The sequence below is a fragment of the Coenobita brevimanus genome, chromosome 93, assembly GCF_032717465.1.
Source record: "Coenobita brevimanus isolate Jiangsu-jjx chromosome 93, ASM3271746v2, whole genome shotgun sequence".
Lineage (NCBI taxonomy): Eukaryota > Metazoa > Arthropoda > Malacostraca > Decapoda > Coenobitidae > Coenobita > Coenobita brevimanus.
Genome location: NC_137046.1, coordinates 2,592,529 through 2,607,528, shown reverse-complemented (window position 1 = coordinate 2,607,528; position 15,000 = coordinate 2,592,529).

The window sequence follows — 15,000 nt, the reverse complement described above, 5'->3', positions numbered from 1 at the left end:
ATTAAAAGCGTTTAGCAAAAGCCAGAATGAAATAGTTATGATTTTTCAAGTTCTGATGTAGTCACTGGCGACTTTTAAACCGTTCGCCGACGAGAGGCCACACATTTGAAGTGAATAGAAAGGCTTGGAGGCAGCAGCAGTGAAATAGTTGACATTTCTTTCATTAAATGATTAATTTTCAACTTGAGATGACAAGAGGCTACACCTGAACTGAAAACCTTTCCAGAAAATAACAAGAATTCAAGGTTACTATTTCTGTTGCCATTAGTAGTAGTGTTCGCTACCCGTTTCCCTTTAATCCTTACAGAAGTGGACCTTATTGTAGTTGTGGGAGTGGTGATGATTATTGTGGTAGTTGTGGTAGCAGTAAGGTTGGTTATGGTAATTGGTGGTAGCAATGATTATGATAGTGATAGATGCGGTAGTTATTAGATGACGGATCCAGTTGTAGGTCATGACTTCCATGACAGGGACATTTGTGGCAGTGTTATGAATAGTTATTGTGATAATAATGACTAACTTGATAGTCCTTAGTCCTTACATACTCTTGGTAGTGATGATTATGGCAGTTTAGTCCTTACGTACTCCTGATAGTGGTGATTATGGCTGTTAAGTATGGTAGTGTTGACGGTGGTAATGATGGCAGTAATGATTATGATGGTAGTGATAGCTGTGGTAGTAATGATTACCATGCACGTGGGCAGTAGTTGTGGAACCGTAATTATGGTAATAATGAATATAATGAAGGGCATAGTTGAGGTAGTGATGCTTATGATAATAGTAGTTGTTATGGTAGCGGTTATTGGGATGATAATGGTAATTGACACTGTGGTAATAGTGATGGTAGTTGCAGTTGTGGTAGTGGTAATTGCAGCAGAAGATACTGGTGGTGGTGGCATTGATCATAATGGTGGCTGTAGTAAGGATGACGATATCGGTATCTGTAGTGATGATGTTCTGTTAATAGTGTTGATGGTGATGATGGCAGTTGGTGTGTTAATAGTATTGATGATGATGGTAGTTGGTGTGTTAATAGTAATGATGATGATGGTAGGTGTTGTGTTAATAGTAATGATGATGATGGTAGGTGTTGTGTTAATAGTAATGATGATGATGGTAGGTGTTGTGTTAATAGTAATGATGATGATGGTAGTTGGTGTGTTAATAGTAATGATGATGATGGTAGGTGTTGTGTTAATAGTAATGATGATGATGGTAGTTTGTGTGCTAATAGTAATGATGATGATGGTAGTTGGTGTGCTAATAGTAATGATGATGATGGTAGTTGGTGTGCTAATAGTAATGATGATGGTAGTTGGTGTTAATAGTAATGATGATGATGGTAGTTGGTGTGCTAATAGTAATGATGATGGTAGTTGGTGTTAATAGTAATGATGATGATGGTAGTTGGTGTTAATAGTAATGATGATGATGGTAGTTGTTGTGCTAATAGTAATGATGATGATGGTAGTTGGTGTGCTAATAGTAATGATGATGATGGTAGTTGGTGTGTTAAGCATCCGTACATGGTAACTAATAAGGCCAGACTTCCTTGGTCCTTAACATTGTCAAGATGATGTAGTGGACCTGTTCACTGCTGCTTCCATTATGTTTGTAGGTATATGTATAATACTGCGCCTGTTATGACCTACATTGCATACAGGGTCACATACAATTGATTATGATATGCAGCATAGTTCAGCATTTTATCAGTACAACACTTGTATGATTATGATATGCAGCATAGTTCAGCATTTTATCAGTACAACACTTGTATGATTATGATATGCAGCATAGTTCAGCATTTTATCAGTACAACACTTGTATGATTATGATATGCAGCATAGTTCAGCATTTTATCAGTACAACACTTGTATGATTATGATATGCAGCATAGTTCAGCATTTTATCAGTACAACACTTGTATGATTATGATATGCAGCATAGTTCAGCATTTTATCAGTACAACACTTGTATGATTATGATATGCAGCATAGTTCAGCATTTTATCAGTACAACACTTGTATGATTATGATATGCAGCATAGTTCAGCATTTTATCAGTACAACACTTGCATAGTAGCAATGTGTTTTAGAGAACCAAAGGTAGTTATGAGAATGCCCTAAACCAAAGTAAACAACAGACCTAGTTGGTTGTAACAAAATTATTATTTCGATAAAAAGATTTGGTAATGGTCTACTTTATGATTGACTTCCAGGTTCCTTTGAATCACTCCCAGCTAAATAAAATCTGTTGGCGTTAGTTGGAATATGGTACTAGAGTTTTCCGAACATGGGAGGGTTTTTGATGGCAGTGATTCTCTTACTTACACAGCCGAATAAAATCATCTGATATTATGCTTGTTATGGTAGAATTTGCCCGACCGTTAGAGGACTAAAGAAAGGCTAGTAAGGGGGAAAAAAACGCACCCTTTCATATCATTCGTTAATTGTTTCATCAGATGACAGCAAGAAATTACAAGAAGTAGCATGCCGTATTGAGATTTTATGATAAATTAGGAGTGGAAATATTATCTGTTGTTACTATAAACGAAAAGGTACAATAAGAATAGGAGTGAGAAATACATTGGTCAGATTAGGATGAAGTGAAGGTTTTCGTCTGAGAAAGAAAAATTTAGAACATGCAGTGTGCGTGAAGAGTGGATGACGATGGGTCAATGTAAGGCAGGCGATGTAGTATTGGGTGAGAAATAATGTGCTGTAATCTCTCCACTCTTCCCTCCCCATTCTTTCCCCTTCCTCCCCTCCCTTCATCCCTCTCTCTACTCCACCTAATACCTACAGTAACTCTTTCTCAACCACCAAACAGTAGCGAATAAATACTTTGTCAGGGACGCCACGAAAACTAATGAAACTGTCTGCTTCTAAAGCTGCTCCTGTATGCAAGCCGCGTGTGAGTCAGTGTTTAATAATCGTTTGCCCCTGAGGGTTCCAGGCTTTTGTTTTCAGGGTTGTTCAGTGTTGCGGAAGTTAAGTCACTTGTGGTAGCAGTTCACAGGGGTTGGGTTTGAATGGGAGAGGGATTGAAAAGGTTATGAAATGGATTGTACACTGTAATAAGGAATACGTTTGTGTGTGTGTGTAGTCGTGCTGCCGTTATCTTCTTTCCTTATGTTTTTTTTTCCTCCTCCTCCTCCTCCTCCTCGTCATCATTGTTGTTGTCGTCGTCGTCGTCACCACCACCTACAGACACTCAGTCGTCCTTCTTCCCTGTCTCCGATCTCCCCATAACCCACCCCTGCCATCATTCAAAAGTCACCTACCCCATCCCCTCCTTATCCCTACCTGTTCCTGTCCTGCCAAGTCATCCTCCTTCTTTCTTCCATTCTCTAACACATTCCTTCTTCTTCCACCTCCTCCCCAGCAGATCCGGTCATCCAGGGGCAAGTGGTAAGCGGTAACTATATATGGTCAAAACGCCGGCTTGTCTCATAGGGTGCTGGTGTCAACATCTCTTAACTCGCTGGTGGCTACGTCCCCTCCCCCACCTCACGCCACCCACTAACCACCACCACATATTTCTCAGCCGTAACCACTCACCCAGACGATGTATTTTTGTTATTTCTTTATTATTGCTTCGACCAAACGATTTTAACTTAGGAAAGAAGCCGGAAAGAATCTTAATGCTGGTGGGATCAGTAAATGCCATATCTAATTCCTTCTGTTCAATAAGTTTCTCTTAGTTGAATCACATTGTCTTGAGAACGAAGTATAAGACGTCCTGGAACTAAAGGTGTTAATAATATTGGTTCTCTGGCTCGTTATTTACTGAGATAAGCTTCACGGTATATGTGTACGGTGATGGGGTGGGTTTTGAAGGTCGTGGGTGGAGTGGGTGGATGTGGGTGGTGGATGGAACGAGAGAAAGACCTGAATGGTACCGGTTGATGTGGTGACGTTTTGAGAGAGAGAGAGAGAGAGAGAGAGAGAATCAGGTGTAGTGCATAAAACTCCAGTTATGGATATCTCTCTGTTTGTGTGTATAAATGATAGTGGAGGTAACAGGTTGGACTTGCATATTAGGCAGCTCTACAGCTATACTCGTGTGTGTGGGGGGAGGTGGCGACTTTTTGGAACATGCGGAAGTGCAGTAAAATATTGAAGAGATTAAATATAGGCATTAACATACAGCAGATAGACAGCTCGCGCACACACACACACACACACACACACACACACACACACAAAGCAGTGCACATCTATTCATTCGCTCACACTTAAATACCATTACATCATCTCTATCCCCTGAACCACTTTAACATCGATAATTTTGTCACCAGTCTGCCACCTACAGTTTATGTGCACCATCTCCAAATGTTATGGTGCAAGAGGCTCTGATGATATCTGAAATTATTAATACAGGTCGTGGTGTCCAACAAAGATAACAGTTAATGTGAATATTATATGACAACAGTGCCGACTAGGAAATGTCAAAAGCATGAGATACAATACATTCCCATGAAAGTAAACCTGCCATCGTGGGTTGGAATCGTTAGACATTTTGCGATGGCCAGCGTCTGTGGTGCTGGATCGTCTCGTTTGAAGTGTGAACCGGTACTTTTTGGATGGACACTGTGGCCCTGGTGGTTATGGAGTGGCCAGTGGATGGATACTGTGGCCCTGGTGGTTATGGAGTGGCCAGTGGATGGACACTGTAGCCCTGGTGGTTATGGAGTGGCAAGTGGATGGACACTGTAGCCCTGGTGGTTATGGAGTGACCAGTGGATGGACACTGTGGCCCTGGTGGTTATGGAGTGGCCAGTGGATGGACACTGTGGCCCTGGTGGTTATGGAGTGGCCAGTGGATGGACACTGTGGCCCTGGTGGTTATGGAGTGGCCAGTGGATGGACACTGTGGCCCTGGTGGTTATGGAGTGGCCAGTGGATGGACACTGTGGCCCTGGTGGAGAATCTGTACCTCGAAAAAGTGGCCTGGAAGGGAGAGGAGATATACTTACAATGACTTGCTTGGTCTTGCTACCCCAAGCAGATTTGTTCAACTTACGAGAAACCCTTGGCAGCGAAGAGCATTTAAGAAGTTTATATTAACTTTAGAACCTGATGGTGTCTTTCTTATCAAAGTGTCGCTGTAGCCAGACTTTCATGTTCAGCTTGGAAGAGGCCTATAAACTGTACTGATCGCGTTACTTGAAGTGAATAGGTCCCAGTGAGCAAGACGAGACCAGGAGACAGGGCAGCAGGAGGTTTTGGAGAAGTGAGCTTGCCAATTCAATGCCAAGCAAGGGAAAGGTAGTAGGGCAGCAGGATGTACAGGAGAACTGAAAGTTGATAGTACATAGCCAAAAGAAGGATGGGTATAAGACAAGAGGTTATGAAGTAGTCAGGATGGTCAGTACACAGCTAAGGGAAGAAGTGTAAGGGCAGCAGGAGATAATGGGGAGATGAAGATTATCAGTGCATACCTAAATGGAGGGAAAAGCATTAGGATTGGCAGTGGTGGAGGGGGATGGGTAGATTAGGATAGGATTGGAATCTGAGAGGGAAACGAGGAAGAAAAGTGGCAAAATGAAACAGATGAAGAATTAGGGTGACACGGAGAAGAGGGAATGAAGTTAAAACATGCATAAGAAAGAAGTATGTAATTTGGGACTGAGTTTCAGCCTGAGATTATGATTAATGAGAAAAGGACAATATCAAAGGGACTGAAGGATATAACGTTGACAGAGCCTGTAACTAAATGTGTGGAAGTGTTAATGAATATAGAGTGAAGATGGCGGATAAAGCGAAAGAATCACAATAGGAGTGGTAGATATAAAAGATACAAGAAATCAGGTACTGCATTTTCTGTGTAAAGGTAGTCATGGCAGGTTGAGTTTACATAAGTTAAGTTAGGTTAGGTTTCTTTGAATTAAGTTAGCATAAGTTAATTGGGAGATAGGCTAGTATTTCTATCATCTTAATATCACCCATCCTTTAGCCTGGCCTCTTACTACCCAATATATTCATTAAATACCCCTCACACCACCCCCACCATCCCACCCACCCATCGTGATTGGCCAGTCCGGTAAATTTTAGTTGCCTGTTACCGTCGGACAATAAGAAGGGGAATTTCGCCTCCCGAAAGTTAAGCGACCATCATTTTGAAAGAGTTCGGTTGCTGATGTGTGTTGCTGATGTTTAACAAACATGAAAAGACGATTACATGTTCGACAGAGGGACAGTTTGTCTTCATTTCCAAAGATGGTGGGAGGTTGCATGTTTACAATCGCGTGTGCTGGAAGCACAGCGAGTGGAATATTTTGATTGATTGTGTGTGTGTGTGTGTGTGTGTGTGATCCCTAACTCAAAGAGTTTTTATCTGTTTTTAACCAGTCTTTTTAAAATGTTCAGGGTCGGCCAAAGGGTTGACGCATCTTTTTTTTTTTTTTTTTTTTTTTTTTTTTTTTAACATCAGATTGCTACAAGTCAAGGCCACATGGCAATTAAAAATTGCACAGTTTTGATCCTGATTATACCATACTTGGTGGAGGAGTTCCAGGTAAACCAAAAACAATAGGATCTATATTGAGAACAATCAGTTAAAGGTCATAGTCACAGGGCTAGGTCAAAGCACGACATAAGTGTTTATGTGTGTGAACAAAACAACTAAAGCAGTTTTGATCCTACATAAACTAAACCTTGTGGAATGGTTCAGTGTAAATCTAGTGATTGACCTGTTGTTATTTAGAACAATAGGTGAAAGGTCATAGACACATTTTACGGCCATCTTAAACAGTTTTCCTCCAGATTTAATCAAACTTCTTTACAGGCATCAGGCTGGGGCAAGAAAAAAGGAATTCGATTTTGAAAACAACTACTCAGAGGTAAAGGGCACACAGTGAGTTCAAATGTTCGACTCTGTAGCTCAGATAGTTTTGAATCGATTAAAAATAATTTTGGTAAAATGAGGAGATTCCATTTTGAAAACAACATGTCAAAGGCTAAGGTAAACAAAAGCACTTCTGATCAGACTTCAGTTAAACTTGGAAGGTTATAAGTCTAACAAGATAAATAATTCGGTTTTGAAAATATTCGGTCGAAAGTCTGGGTCAAAGCTGCGTCAAATTCTCTTTTTGTTTATTACTTTGGTTTTCAGTGCCTTTCTCTTCCTGCTTGTGTTCAGATATGCTTGGCTGCAAGTATCTTAAAAGCTTACCAACTGACCTTGACAAAAATATGCTGACTTCCTGAGAGTGCAGTATGGAAGGAGTGTGCTACAGGACCTCTTTATCTCATCCTCTATGTCCTGTCTTCTTCCCCCCCCCCCCCATTTCTCTCTTTCTGTTCCATTGTTCATTCTTTTTCCTTTTCATTTTCCTCACATTTCTTCCTTTATTCTTTCCATTATTATCTCCCCCTTTCCCTTACCACTCCCCCTCCAGTATAAGTGCATCATCACCCCGCCACATAACACAACCACATCTATTTTCTCCACCCGGTCAATTATAACTCCTCAGGATCGCAGGCCAAACTTGTGTACTCTCATCGTATCCCGTTTCCTTCCATTGAATTCAGTTTTTAGGCAGAAAGTCCTTATATATGAACATTTCCCCTTGTCTCTTGCACCGTTTTCACTCCTCTCTCCCTATCTCTTCGCTTGTTACCTCTCCTGTCTTCTTTCTTTACCTTCTTTTCCCTATTATCTCCGTCCTTTTCTTTATCATCCACTCGTTTTCCTGCTCACCTTTCCGTTTTTCTTTATTTACATCTCCCTTTCCCAATTGCATTTTTCTTCTTCATTCCTCTTCCCCTTGCCTCGTTTTTTTCCCAATTCCTCATCCCTTTTTGCATTATTTCCTGCCCATTCTCTCTCTCCTTTCCTTTCCTCTCCACCCTTGTCTTTTTTACCGCCCTTCTACCCCTCGTTTGTTTTCATTCCTTCTTCCTGTCCATTCTTTCTCTCCTTTCCTTTCCTCTCTATCTTTTCTTTCCCTCTTAGACTGTACACCACTAGTTTTTTCCCCTTTCTTTTTTTCACATGTTTCTCTTCATGGTCTGGCTGTCTAATAGATTTCTCACCCTGATTACACCTGCCGCCTCTGATCAGCTCCTGGTTTACCGCAGCCAACACGCCCTTTTTTTCCCCATTGTGAAGTCTCAATAATTCCCTAACACCCCAGCCTGATTACTTTGCTGGGGTGAGACAGAAATAGTATCCTTGGCTTGTGTTTCTGTCGCTGTTTATGACCGTTTTCAATTACCTTTGCGGGTTTCTTTTTTTTTGTGGGTAGTGAGGGGTGGTGCGGATCTACCGACCCTCATGCAGGAGCCGTGTTCTCGAGTGGCGGTCCGGTTATTATCAGTCGTATGTTACGCTTGTCATAAAAACACCAGGTACTGCACGCTGCCCGTCTCCTTCTCTCATACTGCAGAATCGTCATCATCATCATCATCATGATTGTTTTGTGATGATCAGGTTATCAACTACTATGATTAACGAGCAGCACTTGACGCTCCTCTGCCCGACGACGTCCTTTGTTCATTTCTGCCATATTAGCACCAACCCCGTTCTTCTCAGCGTATGAGTGCACCACAGCAGCAGACCTTCACTCATCACCCAGGTCCACATCCCCACGCCCAGTCGCACCACACTCACACCACACCAGCTTCCAACGACACTCCCACACCACACCAAAACACACTGCTCTTCCTCTTCAACATCCTCTTCTTCGTTCCTGGCTAAGTAATGCAAAATATTTTTCATTGAACTCATGGCGAATAACGTAGTTATGCACCCAGTATAATGTAGTTATGCACCTAGTGTTACTTTTCTTGAACACTGAATCAAAAATATTATCCACTTGGCTCTTCAAATAAACCTACGTTACTGTTTACTGCACTGCATAGAGGTTTTCCCTCTATTTTCTGCCGGCTTTGGGTTAAGGGGGTGGGGGAGGGGAAGGGATGACACCTCTTGTTTTCCCATCCGTGTTTCATGCTCCTGGAATATGTGCCACAGCCTACACTGTAATTAATGCTGTTGGTTGGACCAAAAGACATATTATTATTTAATTTCCTTTGTACACCTTTATACCTCCACTCCCACCTCCGCTATTCACCCATCCCTTTCCTCCAGCCCTCTTACCCTCTCCTCTCTCCCGTCACTCTTCTCCCCGACCTGTCCTTTCCAACCCCTTGCAACCAACTCTGTCTCCTGTCATGCAGGTCCACTGTTAAACAAGTGCTGGAGAGGAACGCCTTCATGAGGAGACCAATTTAGTTGAACTGCTCTGCTGCCTGGTTATACAAACGTCTCTTAACTTAACTTTCTCCCTATCCCCCGAACGGAGGATGGTAAGCTGGAGGAGGAAGGCATCTATCGCTACTTCAGTGGTCACTGCACCTCTGAACTGTCTGCATGCATCCCTCCACGTCCACGACGGGCGCGTAGCACCCGTCTAGCAAAAACTCTCATCCCTTTTCTGTCCAGCTCTCTAATGCAAGAGGTAACCATTACTTCCAGTCACTCATGAATGCAACAGGCCAACCCTGGAACTTCTGTATATCCTACTGCCTATGATCTCCAGTCTTTCAGACGTAGTGTGTCCAGGCATCTCGAAATGAACGGATCTTGAATTTGGCTCTCCGTTATCTTTTTTTTTTTTTTTTTTTTTTTCTTGGAGGGAACAATTTGCGGGTTCCTCGCCTTTGGTTCTTTCTTCTTTGCATTAAAGAAAAAAGCATCAATTTCCACTTCACTGTCTTCACATTAAGATGAGCCTGGGGTTACAAGTACTACAAACACCACCACCACCGCTGTCGCCGCCGCCTCCTCTCGGGCCGCGTAGTTGGTCTGCTTTCCACACTTTATCCAGGTTTATGGTCTGACGCTTGAGGTAATACACCGGCGTTCTGGGAGCGATGTTGGATATTATGTTTTGAGCGGTGTGTGTGTGTGTTTGTGCGTGTGTACTCGCCCAATATCAGTTTTCTTTGTATCATTCTTGCGTTTTAGTTTTCATTAGTATCAAACTAATTGAGTGTGCTGCCAGAGCTGCCTCCATAACTGTACTCAGACGTCTGTATTTATATTCTGTATAGAAACTGCCAGCATAGTTCAGCCAGCCTATCTGTAAATAAGTGGTAGCGCGCTGGACTTGTGATCGGGGGATTGCAAGTTCGAGCCTCGCCCGGGCTGCCGTGCCGGGAGGGGTAGCTCCCTCCTGTAACCCTAGCGGGGCTATATAGTCCAATACAGGGCTTAGCTCGGGGGAACTCCATTTCTCCCATTTCCGTGCAATTTGTCTATATGCCTTTGCTTGTATAGGCTTGGTAGGTGTCTCTTTTTCCTGCATTTCTCTCTTTATTTCCATATTGATATCCGAACATAACCACCATTTATTTACATCGTGATCAGCACACCCTGAATCAGACCTCTCTCTCTACAGTAAGTCTCCCCTTACATATCCTTTCCTCTACATCCCACTCACACACCATCCCCCATACACCTGTTTTCTTTGCATAATTTCGCCCAACACATCCTCGTCACATCATTTCACTCGTTGTAAGAGAGCCCCGTTCCTGTAACCACTGATTTCCACCCATCCGGCCATAATTTTTCTGTCTTTTCCATACGTGGACCTATTTACATCCCTCTGTCGCACCATTCCATTCAGCGTGAGTGAACCATGTTCCAGTAAACACTAATTTCCATACATCCTATATTCACATGTCCTCTTTCATATTCCTGCATAGGCGTATTAACAAACATTCCCGGCACACCTTTCCATTGTGTTTTATTATCGACTCCCTCTAATCATTAATTTCCACATATTCGTTCTTCATTTTTCTGCTCTCATATCCCTGCTTAGGCTTTTATCTATGTCTTCACCTTTCCATTTACACATCCCTGACCTTACTACTACACTCGTCTGTCCTTACCTACCCCTAGTTCCTTACACATGCATTCTCACTTACTCATCCCACTTCACAGCATCTGTTCCTGCAAGGCTGACACAGCCAGCAGATAACTAACCCAAAAGACAAACATTTCTATCCAAATATACCTGTTTGCACATCTCTCCACACACATCCTTTAACAGCTGACAACCAGCTAACCCGCATACCATATTTCTAACCCATATACCACATTTCCAGCCACATATTCCTGTTTACATGTCATTTGACACTCATCACTACAACCGTATCCGAGTCTCACCCATGTGTCCTAAAATATGCTATCATCTTACTCATACATTCCTTCCTAAATGTTTCAGCTCACATCATCCCTCTTAACACACCATACACCTCCCTACCCACTCATTCACCTTTACACTCCCACCACCACCACCAGAGACCTAATAAGCCAGCGTTCCTCGCCTGTATATGTCACAAATCTTACCCGTGATACGTCAAGCAAGTCGGTGGTGATGACGAGCAGAAACTAATGAACAGGTCCTGCTGGCTAGTCGGTTATCATGAGATGCTAATTACTAAGATCTTAGTCACCAGTATGTTGATATTATGATGCATTGCTTCAGTATTATCCCTTTCTATGATTTACTTCTCCTTTGATTCATATTTCATCAGAGATAAAAGAACCCTACCGTAATTCTCCTCATTCCCTGGGTAGGCCAACTTGGAAAAAGTGGGCATAGGATGATGAAAAGATGATGATGATAACGAGGAAGACGACGACGATGATTGATGATGATGATGAGGAGGAGGAGGAGGAGGACGGTTATCATTATCATCATCATCATCATCATCATCATCGTTATTATTATTATTATTTTATTATTGTTGTTGTTTTCTAGTATTAATATTTTCATAGAGATGATATGGTAGAGAGAAGTGTGATGAATGGGGTGATTGGGTTTGGAATGGAAGTATGAGTTAAGGGCGAGGAGAAGATAGCAGGAGATACCGAAGAAAATTATTGGTGGTAGTAGTTACTCTAGGCCGAGGTGGAAGGAGAAATGAGGCATGGGAAGAGAGGTGGTGGGAAAGAGATGGAGGTGGAGATGACGAAAGAAGAGAGATCTTGAACTGGCCGGGGTGAACGAGGGAAGAAACTGGTTGGGGAGAGGAGGAGAGAAGGATGATTAGAGGAAGCAGTGTACCGTAGTGGGTATGAGTGGGAGGAGAGGAGGCTGTGTGTGTGTGTGTGTGTGTGTGTGTGTGTGTGTGTGTGTGTGTGTGTGTTTTGACTTTCAAGAGTTTTTATCCCTCGGGGGAGTACAGTTTGTAGTCAGCTTTGTAGTTTGGTAATAAGAAGGGAGAGGGATGTGATTCCACAAACCAGTTCTTAAGTGGATCACAGACTGTTGCAGAAGTTTGTCAGTTCTTTTCAAATCGAGGGTGGCGTTGGTTTGGGGGAGTGGATATAAATACTGACGGGGTAGACTGTTATCGTAGTGGTTGGCTGGATTGACTTAAATTTATACGTCTGAAAATAGCGTAGTGTAGAAAAAGTTCTGAAAATGGGCAGGGGGTGATTAAGCAGTTTAAATTATTAAATGCTCCACTCGCCTGGCTCCCCCATTCATCCTGCCTCATAGCCTACCTGGAAGTAATGTGAGAGAGAGAGAGAGAGAGAGAGAGAGAGAGAGAGACTCAGATGTTATCAGGGATTAATGTATGTTCTTAGTATTCATGGTGGACGGGCTAGCGGTACAACAAGGCGAAACAAAAGAGCATCATCCAAGTGGACATACCACTGAAGCCGTCCCAAAATACTGAGTTAAGAGGAATCACATCTGTGCATTCCTAGACTCGTATTCTCATCGGTTAAGGAAGGCCCCCAACACCTTTTCCTTATCAATTTATTTTTGGGTGTGGGTGGTTAGTATCCTTTTGTGCGTTATTTATGCAGAGTATGGCGATATTGGAAGGATTTATATAACAGAATAGAACAGTCAGGTGTAATAAGCACAATAAATCGCCTAGGAAATGGTGTTAGGGAGCTTCCTCAACCGATAAGAATAGGGGCCCTAGTCACTCCAACCCACCTTTGTCTGTAGGTGTTTACTAAGCATACGATGTTATCCGACACTTGCCACCCACAGCGCCTGTACAGTAGAAAGTCATCTGTGTCCCATTGTGGTGGCCGCGGTAACCTTTTGTGTGCGAGTAACTGTTTACTACGCCTACACGATATTGCCCTCCTCCTCCCCCAGGCCCCCATCTTTGTTGCTGACACGGTAACTAATTGCCTCATCGCCCGGTCTTACATTACCTGCACCGCCAAGGCACCTGTTAATTTACACTAGGTGAAGTGGAGGATATAATACAAAATGATGATGGGGTGGCAGTATTTTTTTCTCCCCTGTGGCTTGTGTCTTGCTTGTGTTTCATATTGTTTCCACCATAATTTTTATGAACGCCAGACATGAAAGAAATTAGGCCTATTATGAAATGGTCATGAACTGGTGGTGGTAAGTCTTAGCAGGAGACGTGAAAAGGAGAGTATTGATGAGATAGTGGACTTTTTTTTGCCTCTTTCGTATGTGTCTTGCTGGTGTTCCGTAGTGTCATCAACTTCACCTATTGCTTACCGCCAGATGTGAAGGGGATCATGTATACTATGAAATGGTAATGAGGTGGTGGTACATTTTTTCTGGCTGGGGAGGTGAAGGGAATATCTTGTTGAGGTGCGGTGTTCCACTCTGTCATCATCTTATACATGCCATTTAATATGAAGTCGTCCTGTTAGATTACCTTCAGTCCAGCTGTATTCGTCATGTATGTAATTTTATTGATTTATTTTATTCAGTCTTACCTTATCTTTTTTTTTTTTTTTTTTTTTTTTTTTTTTTACATTTTTTTCAGTGCATACATGTCACCTTTTTTCTCATCTCTGTCTCTCTCTCTCTGTCTGTCTGTCTGTCTGTCTGTCTGTCTGTCTGTCAGTCTCTCTCTCTCTCTCTCTCTCTCTCTCTCTATATATATATATATATACAGAGAGAGAGAGAGAGAGAGAGTATTATGTCAGCTAGGCAATCACGGAGTGTGTGTTCATAACCATCAACAAACGTGTAAATCCAATGTCGTACACATCTACACGCACGCGCACCAGCACACTCATAAGTCCCTACCTTCACACACACACACACACACACACACACACACACACACACACAGGTCCGTTTATCTGATGTAGGACTCACGCAGCCTTAGTCTCGTCGTTAACTTAAGGCGACAAATGTGGCCAGATATCACACGCTCCTCCACCTTCCTTCTGTTGTCCATTCTTTCCCTTTCCTATTGCCCTTCTTCCTGTTTTTCTTCTTTTCTCCCTCCTCTCTTTTTCCTCTTCCCTTCTCCCTGCTTTTCCTTCTATCGTCCCTCTTTTCCATTTTCTCTTCACTTTCTCCCTGCTTTTCCATTTCTTCTCCCTTCTCTCCCTTTCCTAGTGCCCTTCTTGTTTTTCCTTCTTTCCTTCCTCATCTCCATTTCCTATTTCTTTCTTCCTTGCTTCATTCTTTTCCTCAAACCCCTCTACCCTCCACTGTCTCACACTTCCTTTTGGCTCTTGCCTCCCTCCTTCATGTTCTCTCCTCTCCCGTCCTTTTTCGCTTCATCCCCCTTTCTCCCCGCTCCTCTTTCCTTCCCTTGTATTCCGTCTCCCTCACTTTCCACCTCCCTGCTTCCTTCCCGCGCCACTTCCTCTTTCCCACCGGTACTCCCCCGCCCCGTCCACAGGCTACGGTACGGTACATCGGGTCTGCAAGTTGTCCCACACTCGTAGAATGACCAGTATAGAGGGAGACATAGTGAGGCAGTACATGAGGGAGGGTGACGTGTTGTGGGTAAGGAGGAGTCCATGCCGAGTAGGGACAGATATACCTAAGGGTTTTATGCCCCGGTCACTCCTTGCAAGATGCGACGTCAGTTAACAGAAAATAAAGTAAAGAGTTATATCGAGACTGATGCAGGCTCATCTTTCGCCCTGATCTACACCACAGAATTACACCACAAGACGGGGTTTTACATGGTGAATAATAGTGTTTTGTGTGGCAGGTGAGGGAGGGACGACGAA